The sequence below is a fragment of the Hyperolius riggenbachi genome, chromosome 3 (assembly GCF_040937935.1).
Source record: "Hyperolius riggenbachi isolate aHypRig1 chromosome 3, aHypRig1.pri, whole genome shotgun sequence".
Lineage (NCBI taxonomy): Eukaryota > Metazoa > Chordata > Amphibia > Anura > Hyperoliidae > Hyperolius > Hyperolius riggenbachi.
In genome coordinates, this window is record NC_090648.1 from 57,097,381 (window position 1) to 57,110,694 (window position 13,314).

General features: G+C 40.3%; 1 pseudogene; it reads left to right on the top strand.

Moving 5' to 3' along the window:
- LOC137562112 (zinc finger protein 850-like) overlaps window positions 1-13,112 on the top strand; it is a 226,278-nt pseudogene extending 213,166 nt beyond the window's left edge.
- The last annotated feature ends 202 nt before the right edge of the window (window positions 13,113-13,314 follow it).

Genomic DNA, 13,314 nt, shown 5'->3' on the forward strand with positions numbered 1-13,314 from the left:
CGAACCGAAAATCGGAGGTTCGCGACATCACTATCCAGGACTCCAGGCGGATTCCTGAATTTTTAAGGCCGATTCTAGCAGCGGCCGCTATAATAATTTTTCTGGTGTGTGTACATGCCTGCCTAATTTTTCTGGCTGCAGTGCAGCTGCAACAACAAAACAAAAGGCATGTACATGTGCCCATTCCCCTTTGTGATCATTACCTTGCCGCGGTGAAGGGGCTTGCATATCACAATAAAGGAATGACTGCCGACTATATGAGTGTCTCGGGGGTGGTACACCACAGATAATAAGGTTGTTGCTTCATTGTGGTCAGACCAAATCAGCTGGACAGTCACTGTTGATCTATCATTGAGCTACCACAGCCCGGCGACCATATGGGCTTGAAAACCGCCATGGCTTGCACTCTGGCCATGGTGTGCACCAGTCCAGCACGGCCGTCACTACACAAACAGCTGTTTGCGGTGCGTTACACGGTGAGTTTGGTGTGTCAGTGTGAAGCAGTACTCTAATTACACTTCCTGATTGATGTATACACATGCAACATGTTTTAAAGCACTTTAGGCCTGCAATATAGCATTCAATGTGATTTCTGACCTTAAAACGCTGCTTTGCGTCCAATCCGCATTTTTCCCGGGGACTTTCGGCGTGTATCCCTCTCCGCCATGTCCCCCTCCAGGTGTTAGACCCCTTGAAACATCTTTTCCATCACTTTTGTGGCCAGCATAAATTTTTTCTAGTTTTCAAAGTTCGCGTCCCCATTGAAGTCTATTTCGGTTTGCGAAAGTTTGCGTGAACCAAACTTTTGCTGGAGGTTCGTGAACCCGGTTTAAGAACCGAAAATTGGTGGTTCTGGCCATCTCTAGTGTGTATTCCCAACATAATGTTCTACCTTATTGTCTGGTTGAATGTACAAAGTATGCATGACTTTTTTCTACTCAAATTACTACGTGTACGTAACTGTGTTAGACTGTTTTTAAAGGAGTCATCAGGCAAATAGGAAAAAAATCTGCTTTGCTCACCTGGGGCTTTCTATAGCCCCTTGCAGCCGACTGTCTCACGCTGTCACCTCCGCTCCCCGCCGCTGTCCCGATCTCGCTGCACGGTGCAAAGGACAACCGTGAGGTCACCCTTACTGTGCCTGCATCAAGCGCCACTTTCAAACATGGTCACATTGTCCATGGCTTACCGTGCAGTAGTTCTGCACAGCAAGCCACGGACAACGTGGCAGTGATAGACAGCGGCGCTTCACAGGCACAGTAAGGATGACCTCGGGATCGTCCTCTGCACCGTGCAGCGAGAATGGGACAGCGGCGGGCAAAAGAGGTGGCAGCATGGGAAAGTCGGCTTCAAGGGGCTGGAGAAAGCCCCAGGTGAGTAGAGCTGTTTTTTTCCTATTTGGTTGATGACTCCTTTAAGTTAGCAGGAACAATAAAAATGCACTTTATATCTGTGTTGTTTATAACTTGCAGTTGCATTTTTATGGCACATCTATTTATTATTTAATACATTGTCTGAGCTGGAAATATAGGAACAATGACGAGTAATATTTTGAATTGCAGGTGGGTGAAAAAACCTCAGTCTTACTCAACTCTGAGAATATTTGAGAACAAAATGGATCTCCAGCAGCCCATGATGAGTCACAGAGGAGACAAGCCGCATCACTGCTCAGAGTGTGAGAAAAGCTTCAGTTATCCATCACAGCTTATTATACCCCAGAGGAGTCACACCGGGGAAAGGCCTTTTTTTCTGCTCAGAGTGTGGGAAAGGTTTCACTCATAATTCAGATCTTATAATACACCAAAGAATCCACACTTCGAGAGAAGTCATTTTCTTGCTCTGAATGTGACAAATGTTTTAGTGACAAGAAAAACCTCATGACTCATCAGAGGATTCATACAGGAGAGAAGCCTTTTTCCTGCTCAGAATGTGATAAATCTTTCACTAAGAAGTCAACCCTCAAAGCACACCAGAAGATACACACGGGAGAGAAGCAGTTTTCCTGCTCGGAGTGTGGGAAATGTTTTACTTGGAAATCAAACCTTTTCTTTTTCTGAATGTGATAAGTCATTCAGCAATCAACAACTGTTAAATATTCATCTCCGGATTCACACAGGAGAGAAGCCATATAAATGTACAGAATGTAATAAATGTTTCTCACAGAAGAAACATCTTACTCGGCATCAGAGAACTCACACAGGAGAAAAGCCATTTAGTTGCTCAGAATGTGACAAGAGCTTCTCAGTACAGTCACATCTGAGAAGACATCAGAAGATACATAAGCGAGTGGATGTGAGCCTGTAATCTGTTTTTAATGAACATTTCTGTTGTAACATCACATGATGATGATGTTTGATAAGCGTAAAATATTCATTATTATTAATATATATATATGAAGCTTATGTAGCTTCAGAGACCATGGACATACAGAGAGTACATTGTTTTTGGTGATTTATTAAGAAAACTGAAGATGAAGTGAACTGTGATTAGCTGGTACACTAAAAGCTGACACAATTTAAATATACATTTACATTTTTTTTTACACAATGGACTGTAATAATAGAAGGATACCCATTTCATCAATGCTTTGTGTTTGTGATAAAAATATTGTAATTCCAAATCCCGGTGTATGCATATTCATGAAATGGGCAAGTATAAAATACCTTATAATTTATTTTTTTCTTATGTCACTGTCACTTAAAGTAAGTTCTAAAAATCTGACACATCTGACAGGTTTTTGGACTAATCCATCTCCTCATAAGGGAATCCCCTGATTGCATTTCAATCTGGGAGAATTGTACCTCTTATAAGTTTGTGTGCAGATTGGTTTTAAATGTTAACATTCTTCACAATATTGGTCCTTTAAGTGTTTGATCTGTAAATATCTCTTTTAATCAGTGTCTGCATTCAATGAATGTGATTATCCATGCATTTCTATATGTGCACGGATGTGTGTGATGGTTTTAAAAAATTATTTCATTTTAGATTTGAAATATTATTTTGGTGACATTTGGTGATGGGATGGTTAAAATTTTGCATAAGTTCTTATTTGATGTACGTGTTTTTATATTCTCATTATTTGACGCATTTCTGTTTTGCATGTATTTTAATAAAAAACGTAATTTCTTTAGTATTTTTCTGTGCTGGATATTCTATAAAATGTTCTATAAAATTCTATAAAATGTCATAAAATTATATTCTAAATTCCATAAAATGTGTCTTTTAGACAGATTGACAGATCTATTTCTATATCAGATTTAGACAGATATCTATCTATCCATCTATCACGGGTGGGAGAATACTTGGTAGTTTCTAACATGCCGCCCATAGCCTGCGGGAGAGGGAGGGAAGGACGAGGAGACTGGGAATCGCTGCGGAGGGGGGCTTTGAAGAGATCCCCCCCGCAAGGCACAAGTAGCCGGCGGCGATCAGACCCCCCAGCAAGACATCCCCTAGTGGGGAAAAAAGGGGGGGAAATCTGATTGCCCTGGCTGATTCCTGATCTTTGCTGTGGGCTGGAGAGCCCATGCAGCACAGATCAGCCATAAATCCCCTGGTCCTTAAGTGGTTAAGGTGCATACACACGTCCAACTTTTGTGACTGATGACAGCTGGTTTTCCTGATCCGCTTGGTGGATCAGTTGGACCAAATGTCGTTCAAACGACTGTCAGGTCCGTACGTGTGTACAAATGACCAGCAGTTGGACAAGAGTTGCACGAAGGGAGTTGGATGACCTCCAGTCTGTCAGACAACATGTAAATTAGTTTGTAGGCTCCTTTGTTTAGACATGTGTACGTGATGTTTAATTGTCAACAAAGGAAAAGATCGGGCACCATCCGTCATTCAGCTTATTTATTACGTAGACATAACATGTGCGGCATAGGACATGGTACATATCACCTGTAGATCATGGCGACATCTGTGCGGGGTGGAGGTGGGTGCTCAGGGCTGTAGAAAGGTCGGCGACGGCCGTTTCGCGTCCACCAGGACGCTTGGTCACGCTGCGTTCCACGTTAAAGAGTCTATATCCAGACTATCAATATCATCCTCCAAATCTTGATCATTACACTGTGTGTTACCACACACGCTCATATTTGGGTGCTCAACACACTTAGTCGCAGCGAAGAAAGATGTATACAATTGTGTTCCAAAAGAGAAGGGTAGTGTGGCACTCCTCCAATCAACAAAGGGGATCTTGTGGGTCAAAGGATACAGGCCAAACGAACTCCCGCACAGTGAGTCCCAATACACAATCATGCACAAAATAGCCACTGACGTGTGCTCCGTGTAGTACATACAGGAAGAAAGGTAACCATGGACGTGATGTTTAAACAACTTGTGTTTGCCTGTCAAATGACTGATCCAAACGACAATCAGGCGTAAAGTTGGACTGTGTACGCACCTTTAGTTGTTTGGCATGTGTGTACATACTTGTCAGGTAAACAACTTGTTGTGTGGTTAGTCATGTTGTGCGGTTGGTTGTGCATTAAATTGGATGTGTGTATGAGCCTTCAAACATTAGCAGTTCATACTACTTGTCTATGCTGTACAAACATTCCTTTTCTATTAAGTACCTAAACATCTCAATTTAGTTTTCATATTAAAATATCATACTAATTTTTATATTTTGAATATTTATATTGTGCTAACATATCCAGTTGTTTTTCAGACAGTATATAGGCATGCCCCTTACTGCTTTCTCTGCAAACATTTTGGTGCCAGACACCACAAAATATGTTTAAAGGACAACTGTAGTGAGAGGTATGTGGAGGCTTCCACATTTATTTTCTTTTAAGCAATACTAGTTTCCTGGCAGCCCTGCTTATCTAATTGACTGCAGCAGTGTCTGAATCACAGCAGAAACAAGCATGCAGCTAATCTTGTCAGATCTGATAATAATCTCAGAAACATCTGATCTGCTTCAGGCTTGTTCAATATCTGTGGCTAAAATTATTAGAGGCGGAGGATCAGCAGGATAGCCAGGCAACTGATATTGCTAAAAGGAAATACATGTGGCAGCCTCCATATACCTCTCACTACAGTTCTCATTCAAATGTGTTTTGGGCTACATGCCTACATATTGCTGAGCTGTTTTGGTGGCATAAGAGGGTTTTATAGAATATTAGAGAGGTGGATTTAAATGTTTTTGATGATAAATGTGTGATATATGTTTTGCTCCATAACAGCAAATGAAAATAAATACCTATTGAAGAGGTATGGAACATTTGATTAAATAAAGATGCCATATATGGTAAAACATACAATACTTAAATGCCATGAACATGGATCATTGCTACTGCTACACACACTATTTTGCATTTACAGCAGTTCTTTAATTTTTTTAATTATTATTATTGATTTCTAAAGCACCAACATATTCCGTGGGGCTGTACAGACAATGTTATACACCAATATACAAAATACAGAATTGGTAGAAAATTTGTAATAACAGTGACAAAAATAACATGATTAATAAAAACAAATTCCAAAACACAAAAGGTTAAGAGAGCCCCACCCCTTGCAAGCTTACAAGCTAAAGAGATGGAGTGGAGGGGGGGGGGGGGGGGGGTAAGAGGAGGGGTATACAATAATCATACCTAGAGGCAGTGTGTTTTTAGGTTATCTTGTAAGGATTGTAACTTGGTCTTATGTCGGGGTGGAGCTGGGGGCGGAAGTAATGGCCCAAGGTAGAGCATATGTTTGTAGGCAAAAGTGAGTTTTGAGGGAGCATTTACAGATGTCAAAGGTTGGAGAGTGATGGATGTGTTGTAGAAGGGCATTCCAGAGGAGGGGTAAAGCATGTGCAAAATCTTGTATACATGAATGCAAGGAAGTAATTCTAGAGGAGGACAGAAGAAGTTAAAGTGCAGACCTGAGACTGCAACTTGGTTGGTATCTGGAAACGAGTGAGGAGATGTACTTTAAGAATTTCCAAAACTGACAGTAAACTGGATTCCTTATTTTAGGCAACCATAGCCACAATACTCTCCCAGCAATACACAGTTAAATGAACTTTAACAATAAAAAAACCCTCCCCCAGAAATCTCTATCTTGTCAAAAAAACAATTACTTCCAAAGGGAGGGATAAAATGTTTGTAGCTCATTTTCAACACCTGGGCTAATCTATTCACTACTGTTCAATGTTGACACTCTTATCTGCAAGTTTCTGTTGGAAGCATTGTCTGATGTTTTAGTCCAGAGAACACTGAACCTGCCCACTCTTTACTGACCTATTCATTGTGGTTACATCTATTGTTATGCTAGTGAAAAATCTCCAGCATGGATCAGATTCTTCCCATGTGCTTTTTGTTCATATTGTGGAATGTTAATGAAGTTATCACCTGCAGGGTGGAGGCGAGTTTAAATAAAGAGGTCCTGAACCTGTGCTTTAAATGCATGTAGACACACCTTTGTTGTTGACAATAAACCTTTTTTAGCCAATCAGAAACCACCTCATGCTAGTGAATGGAGAAGGTGTGACTATAACTTGGGTCAGGGCTTAGTCAGATAGAAGGATCACAGAGAGGTCACAGGAATACAGAGTACCAATACTACATCCTACCAGGTAACTATGACTACTCTGGTTTCCTTAGAGGCAATATTGGTGTAAATGCATTATAGTTAGGATTATATTGTATTATTTTTGTTTTTGTATTTTTAGGATGAAATATAAATGATATTAATAAGTTTGATATTATGCAAAATAGTCCTTTCCATGTGTGCCTCCTATAACTGGTGCTGCCCAGTTCTAAGAGTCACACATACATAGGACTGTTTTGCAAAATCTGAAACTTATTAACATGATTTATATTCCCTCTTCATGTGGGAGATTTATACTTTACAAATGTGAACCTGTCATTTAGTATTTATATAGCACCGACATCTTATGCAGCACTGTACAGAGTATATTGTCACTCAACTGTCCCTCCGAGGGGCTCACAATCGAATCGCTATCAGAGTCATATGTCTATATTGTGTAGTGTATGTATAGCAGTCTAGGGCCAATTAACTTATCTGTATGTTTTTTGGGATGTGGGAGGAAACCTGAGTATCCGGAGGAAACTCACACAGGCACGGGAATACATACAAACTCCTTGCAGATGTTGACCTGGGACCAGGGACCCAGCTCTGCAAGGCGAGAGCGCTAACCATTGCGCCACTGTGGTGCCCGTGCTGTCATAGGTAAAACATTGAGTGTGCCTATAATGGATAGATTTTTTTTTGCTTGTGATCAAGTGATCAAGAGATTTAACTTTTTATTAATTGTTCTCTTGTTTAAGATTTTGAAAATGAACTGTAAATAACATGATTAGGCAAAAAGAGATTTAGTAAATAACAAGTACAAAAAAAAAAAGTAAATACATATAAACAAATGTCCATACACAATTTTAAATTTAGCACTATTCTTATTATCTGTAAGAAGATGATGTAACATTATAAAAGAGAGGTATAACAAGCTCAAATTTCAGAGGGCAGTTATCAAATAAGGACAAGGGACTGACAAGCAAAGGATCTCTGGCAAGGGATCAAATTGAAGGAGAGGGCTGAAACCAAGTGCAAATCACTAAGTGAACATCTAACAGGTTTTAGACTAGTACATATCTCATTGGGTAAATGTCTATTATTCTTAAAAGCACTCTCTGGCAAGGACATATGCAAAGATGCCAACTTGCCTACTCATGGCACACTATTCTGATAGTACGCTAGCCATATATATAAAAGTGGTGTGAATACATTTGGGCATCAGAATTGCGATTACTTTAAATATCATTAATGATTTTATAATACCAGTTTAGCGCCAGTAATTTGCATGGTGCTATTGCTTAGGTGTCTCTAATATTTGCTAATGTTAGATAAATTCTAACCTCCTAACACTAACAAATCAAGCCTCTCTCTACCCTATTCCCTATTACTTCTTTAACTCTGCCTAACCCTAACCTCTAACCAACTCCCTTTACACTAACCGGACTATTGCTAAGCCTAATGCTGGGCATACACGGCTCGATTTTGCCACTCGATTCTTCGGCCGATCGTTTTTTTCCGCTCGATTCTGCGGGCGATTCTCTTATCTTTCGCTCATTTTTTTATCCCCTTGCATTGTCCTCAATGCAGAATCGAGCATGAAAGGATCGGGCGGGAGATTGGACATGTCGGAAATTATCTATCGAGTCATCTAAATGGCTCAGAATCGAGCCATGTATTCCCAGCATTACACTAACCTCTGACTCTATTCCCTAACACTAAGCCTCATATAACTACACCAATTACTAATTACTATAGGTGAGGACGTTAGTCGATAACATTACTCAGCTACCCTGGTACCAATTGTGCACCCCCACTACATGCTGCACAGTCAGTTGGAGTTTAGTTATAAAATAGCCAAACCCCTCTGCTCAATTCAATCACTGTCCATGGCTGTGCCCAATTTCATAAACAGGCGGTGTGCGCAAAATTAACTGCTTCACTGCACTTCTATTGAGGGAGTGCATTTGAAAATAAAGGAAATCCTGAGAAAAGCCATGAGGACACAGACAAATCCAAAACCTGTTGGTAAGAGTTTCAGATCTGTCAGATAATAAATAATGCCTTCTGTAATGTGGCCACCAATGTACTTGGTGACCACCAATCTTACCAAATCTATGTAGCAGAAGAGTAAACTGTGTGACTATACTGAATGGATACTTTAGACAGTCCTTTATATTACATAGAAATGGTAAGATTGGACAAAAAAGATTTGATTATTTGTGGTCACCTTAAACGAACACTCCCGTGAAAAAAGTAAGTTTTGAACTAGTCCATCTCCTCATGGGGGATTCTCAGGATTTTCTTTGTTTTTAAAAGCATTTGCAGAATGGCAGTTAAACTGCCAAAATAGTAAGATACCAGCCAGCCTCCCTACTCACTTGCACACTATTTTGTCAATTAGACTTAGCAACTGCTGTTTAGGAAATGTTTTTAAAAACAAAGAAAATCCTGAGAATCCCCCATGAGGAGAATGACTAGTTCAAAACCTGTCAGTTCTGTCAGATTTTAACTTCTTACTTTTTTCGTTGGAGTGGTCTTTTAAGACTCATCAGCTTGGAAACTGCAAATTCTATTTGCGTATACATTTTCCAGACACTAATATGCACATTTGTCTGTATTCTTTCCCAGTAACTAATTAAAGTCAATGAGAAATTGCATGCACAGTGTGAATTTATGCTGGAAGATGTAAGAATTATTTTTTTTATGCAGACAAAGATGTGAAAGCAATTTTACAATTTTTAAATATAAATGTGAATCTCCATTGACTTACACTTTGCATGCAGTGATCTCATTGACACACATTTGCATTTTACATGTGATTTTTGATAAGAGTGAACCCTGCCTAAGTGACAGCTACATAGGAAAAAGTCATTTACAGTACATTTTTACTCTTTGACAAACGCACCTCCTATATGTATAGTATATTTACTAATCTATTACAAATGTTATAGTGGTCCTTTAATCTCAGTATAGATCAAACAAGCCTACAAAGAAATAAATGTTTTTACATAAAGCTATTCATATCATTAGTGGTGTACATCAGCCACAGACATCAATGTAGTTTTTTTTTCTTTAATTAAATGGATTTGTAGTGCATTAATGTTTAATATGTTAGAACTTTCTAAATAAACCATGACAGTAAGAAGAACTTTAGTTACAATCTCTGTATATTGTTTCTTTACAATGTTAGGGGCTTAGATGATTTACTGGCATTGAAAGACATCCATGGGCATGACTATAATTACTAGGTAATTCCCAGCAGTGTTGATCCAGGGATTTTATCTGACTGCCATCTGGAGTTGGGAAGGATTTTTTTTACCTTTTAGGGTTTATTTGTCAAAGCCTTTTAAAGTGGATCCGAGGTGAACTTTTACACATTGCATAATTGTGTTCCTTTCCTATTGTTTATAGGGCATTCCTCAAGCCAAATACTTTTTTGTTTTTGTTTTAATACTTTAATTCCCTATAAACTAAAAAAGCCACGCCCACAGGTTTTCAGAGAGCCTTGGCAGTAGCAAGGGCTCATGAGAGCTCAGTCTGGGCAGGAGTATGGGGAGGTGTTACTAGCCATTGATTTCAGAGGCAGAGGGGAGGAGGGAGGACTAGAGGGGATTGGGCTGATGGCACAAGATACAGATAAGCCTGCGTCTGTGTGATGGTTACAAACAACATGGCTGCTGTCATTGTATCACAGGAATAAATAATCATATTCTATTAAAACTGTTTGCAGCTAGATTTGCTGTGTAAACCATCTAAACTTTAGATACGATATATAGACAAGTTACTGGTTATAGTTAGCTTTTCATCTTGGATCCGCTTTAAGGTTTCTTTTTTTGCCTGCTTCTGGATATATGTGAGGGTGCAGACCAATGTTCTACCTTATTTTCTGGTTGAATGTAATGAAGCATTTAATCACCGTGTGTGGCTCTAAGCACTGAGCACCAAAGCTGGATGCCCCATAGCAGCAATGCTATACTGCGGGCCCCGAATAATGGTAAATCGGGCTCCGATGGTTGCCAGACCCCGAATTACATCTCCCTCTGAGTTGCAACAACTGGGAGAAGGGAATAGTATTTAATGCAGCCAGGGAGTTTAGCAGCAGCAGCAGCGAGAACCGTCATTGGGCCGAGATGGCCTGCACTCGAATGTACAATGTATGTAGACTTTTTTTCAACCCAAATAACTACGTAACTATGTCAGGCTTTTTTTTCTATCTTAACAGGAACTATAAATGTGCCCTTTATATCTGTGTTGTTTATAAATTGCAGTATTGTCAGAATCCGCTGTGCTGGCCTTGATTCCCTGGACAGTTTTGTTTCCTATGCAGGTTGCATAGTTCAGTCCAGGGAAAAGAGGCCCTTCTGTCAGTTTGCAAGGCTGACTGATTTGCATCTACTTATCTTGCAATCTACTTGTCTGCTTCCTTTGAAGGTTTCCAGTATAAATGTCACTTCCTCCCAGAATTCCTTGCTCGTCATAGTTCCTGTCTAGTGAGATTAACCTTAGAGCCTCAGCCTCTTTTGTATCTTGCTGCGAATATTCTAGTGTAGTTAATTCTTGGGGAGTGGACTTTGCACTCCTTCTAGTGCAGTCAGGTTCTGTATTATTTGTACTGCTTATTCCTGTTTTGTCTTGTCCTGTCCTTGTGATTGTGATGTCACCTGTGGTGGCTGATAGTGAATCGTTCAGTCTTGTTCCTGGATCGCATTCGCCCTAGTTCTAGAGGTGGTGGATCTCCCTTGTCTGTATCTTGGAGTATAACCTTAGCTGCGGTTGCTACTGGTTACTCCTTCAGTCTGTTTTGTCTGGAACAAACGCTTGCTGTTGTCTTGTGTTAGACAACCGATTAGCAAGCGTTCCCGCTATCTGTTTGTCTTTGTTTTCCGTGTTCATCCGTTAGTCAGGGTTAGTACGTTTTGTCACTGTGGCGCTTAATGTGCGTTGACCGTACTATTAACGCGCTTGTCACTGTTGCGCATAACGTGCGGTGACCGCGTTTAGCTAGTTAATTTGTTATTTTCCTTGGCGTTCAGATTGTAGTTATTTGCTGTGTCTTCTTTACTCAATTCATGCTCTGTCTTGCTCAGTCTTGTGTTGCTGATAGCAATCGCCTCTCTTGCGATTAGCTTTCTCACTCTGGTCTGTTCTGATGTGATATGTCTATCATCACTGGGTGGCGACTAGATTGGTAGACATTCATATAGTCTGTCTCTGTTCTTGCTCTCTTCTGAGTTGCTACTCTGTTTATATTTCCCAGTGTTGCTTAATGGTGCAATTTCAAACTGGCATCTGTGGCTGTGCAGAGGACTTGTTCCTCTGTACTCCACAGCTCCACCTGCTGGTTGGAATTCTCCTCTACAAATATATACTGGGTGCTCTGCTTCTGTGATTGTAACGATTTCCACCTGCTTCAGCGCACTTGGTGTGCGCTGACTCTGGAAATAGCTCCCAGATCATTACAAGTATATAGTTTTATGGCACATCTATTTAATGTTTGATACACTGCCCGAGCTTCTGGGAATATAAGAATAATGACATATAATATTTTTAATTGCAGGTGGCTTACAAACCTCAATCCTGCTCAACTCTGAGAATATTTTTACAACAAAATGGAACTCCAGCAGCACATGATGAGTCACAGAGGAGATAAGCCGCATCAGTGCTCAGAGTGTGGGAAAAGCTTCAGTTATCCATCACAGCTTCTTGAGCACCAGTGGAGTCACACCGGGGAGAGACAATTTTTGTGCTCGGAGTGTGGGAAAGGTTTCACTAAAAAGTCAAACCTTACAGTACACCAGAGAATCCACACTGGAGAGAAGCCATTTTCTTGCTCTGAATGTGAGAAATGTTTTAGTGAGAAGGAATGCCTCATGGCTCATCAGAGGATTCATACAGGAGAGAAGCCTTTTTCCTGCTCAGAATGTGATAAATCTTTCACTCAAAAGTCAACCCTTAAAACACACCAGAGGATCCACACTGGAGGGAAGCCATTCCCTTGCTCTGAATGTGGAAAATGTTTCAACTCAAAGGCAATCCTTATAGCCCATCAGATGATTCACACTGGAGAGAAACAGTTTTCCTGCTCTGAATGTGAAAAATCTTTCACTTACAAGTCAACCCTCATAGCACACCGGATGATACACACGGGAGAGAAGCAGTTTTCCTGCTCGGAGTGTGGAAAATGTTTTAAACAGAAATCAGGCCTTGTGGCTCATCAGGTGATCCATACTGGAGAGAAGCCATTTTCCTGCTCTGAATGCCGGAAATGTTTTATCAAAAAGTCAATCCTCATAGTTCACCAGAGGATTCACACTGGAGAGAAGCCATTTCCTTGCTCTGAATGTGAGAAGTCCTTCAGAACTCAAGAACTGTTCAATATTCATATCCGGATTCACACTGGAGAGAAGCCATATAAATGTACAGAGTGTGACAAATGCTTCTCACATAAGGGACATCTTACTCGGCATCAGAGAACTCACACAGGAGAAAAGCCATTTAGTTGCTCAGAATGTGGCAAGAGCTTCTCACAACAGTCACATCTGAGAAGTCATCAGAAGATACATGAGCGAGTGGATGTCAGCCTGTAAACCGTGTTTAATGAACATTTTGTTGTAGCATCACAGGATTATGATGTTTAATAAGCATAAAAGATTCATTATTATTAACATACAGCTGAGTCCCCATTATCCGGAATTCAGGCAACCGAAAGTCTCAACTTACCAGCATGTCTGATGGATTACAGGGATCTTTTTTGTAGGGGTTTTAGAGGCATTTAAAATGCGTACGAGA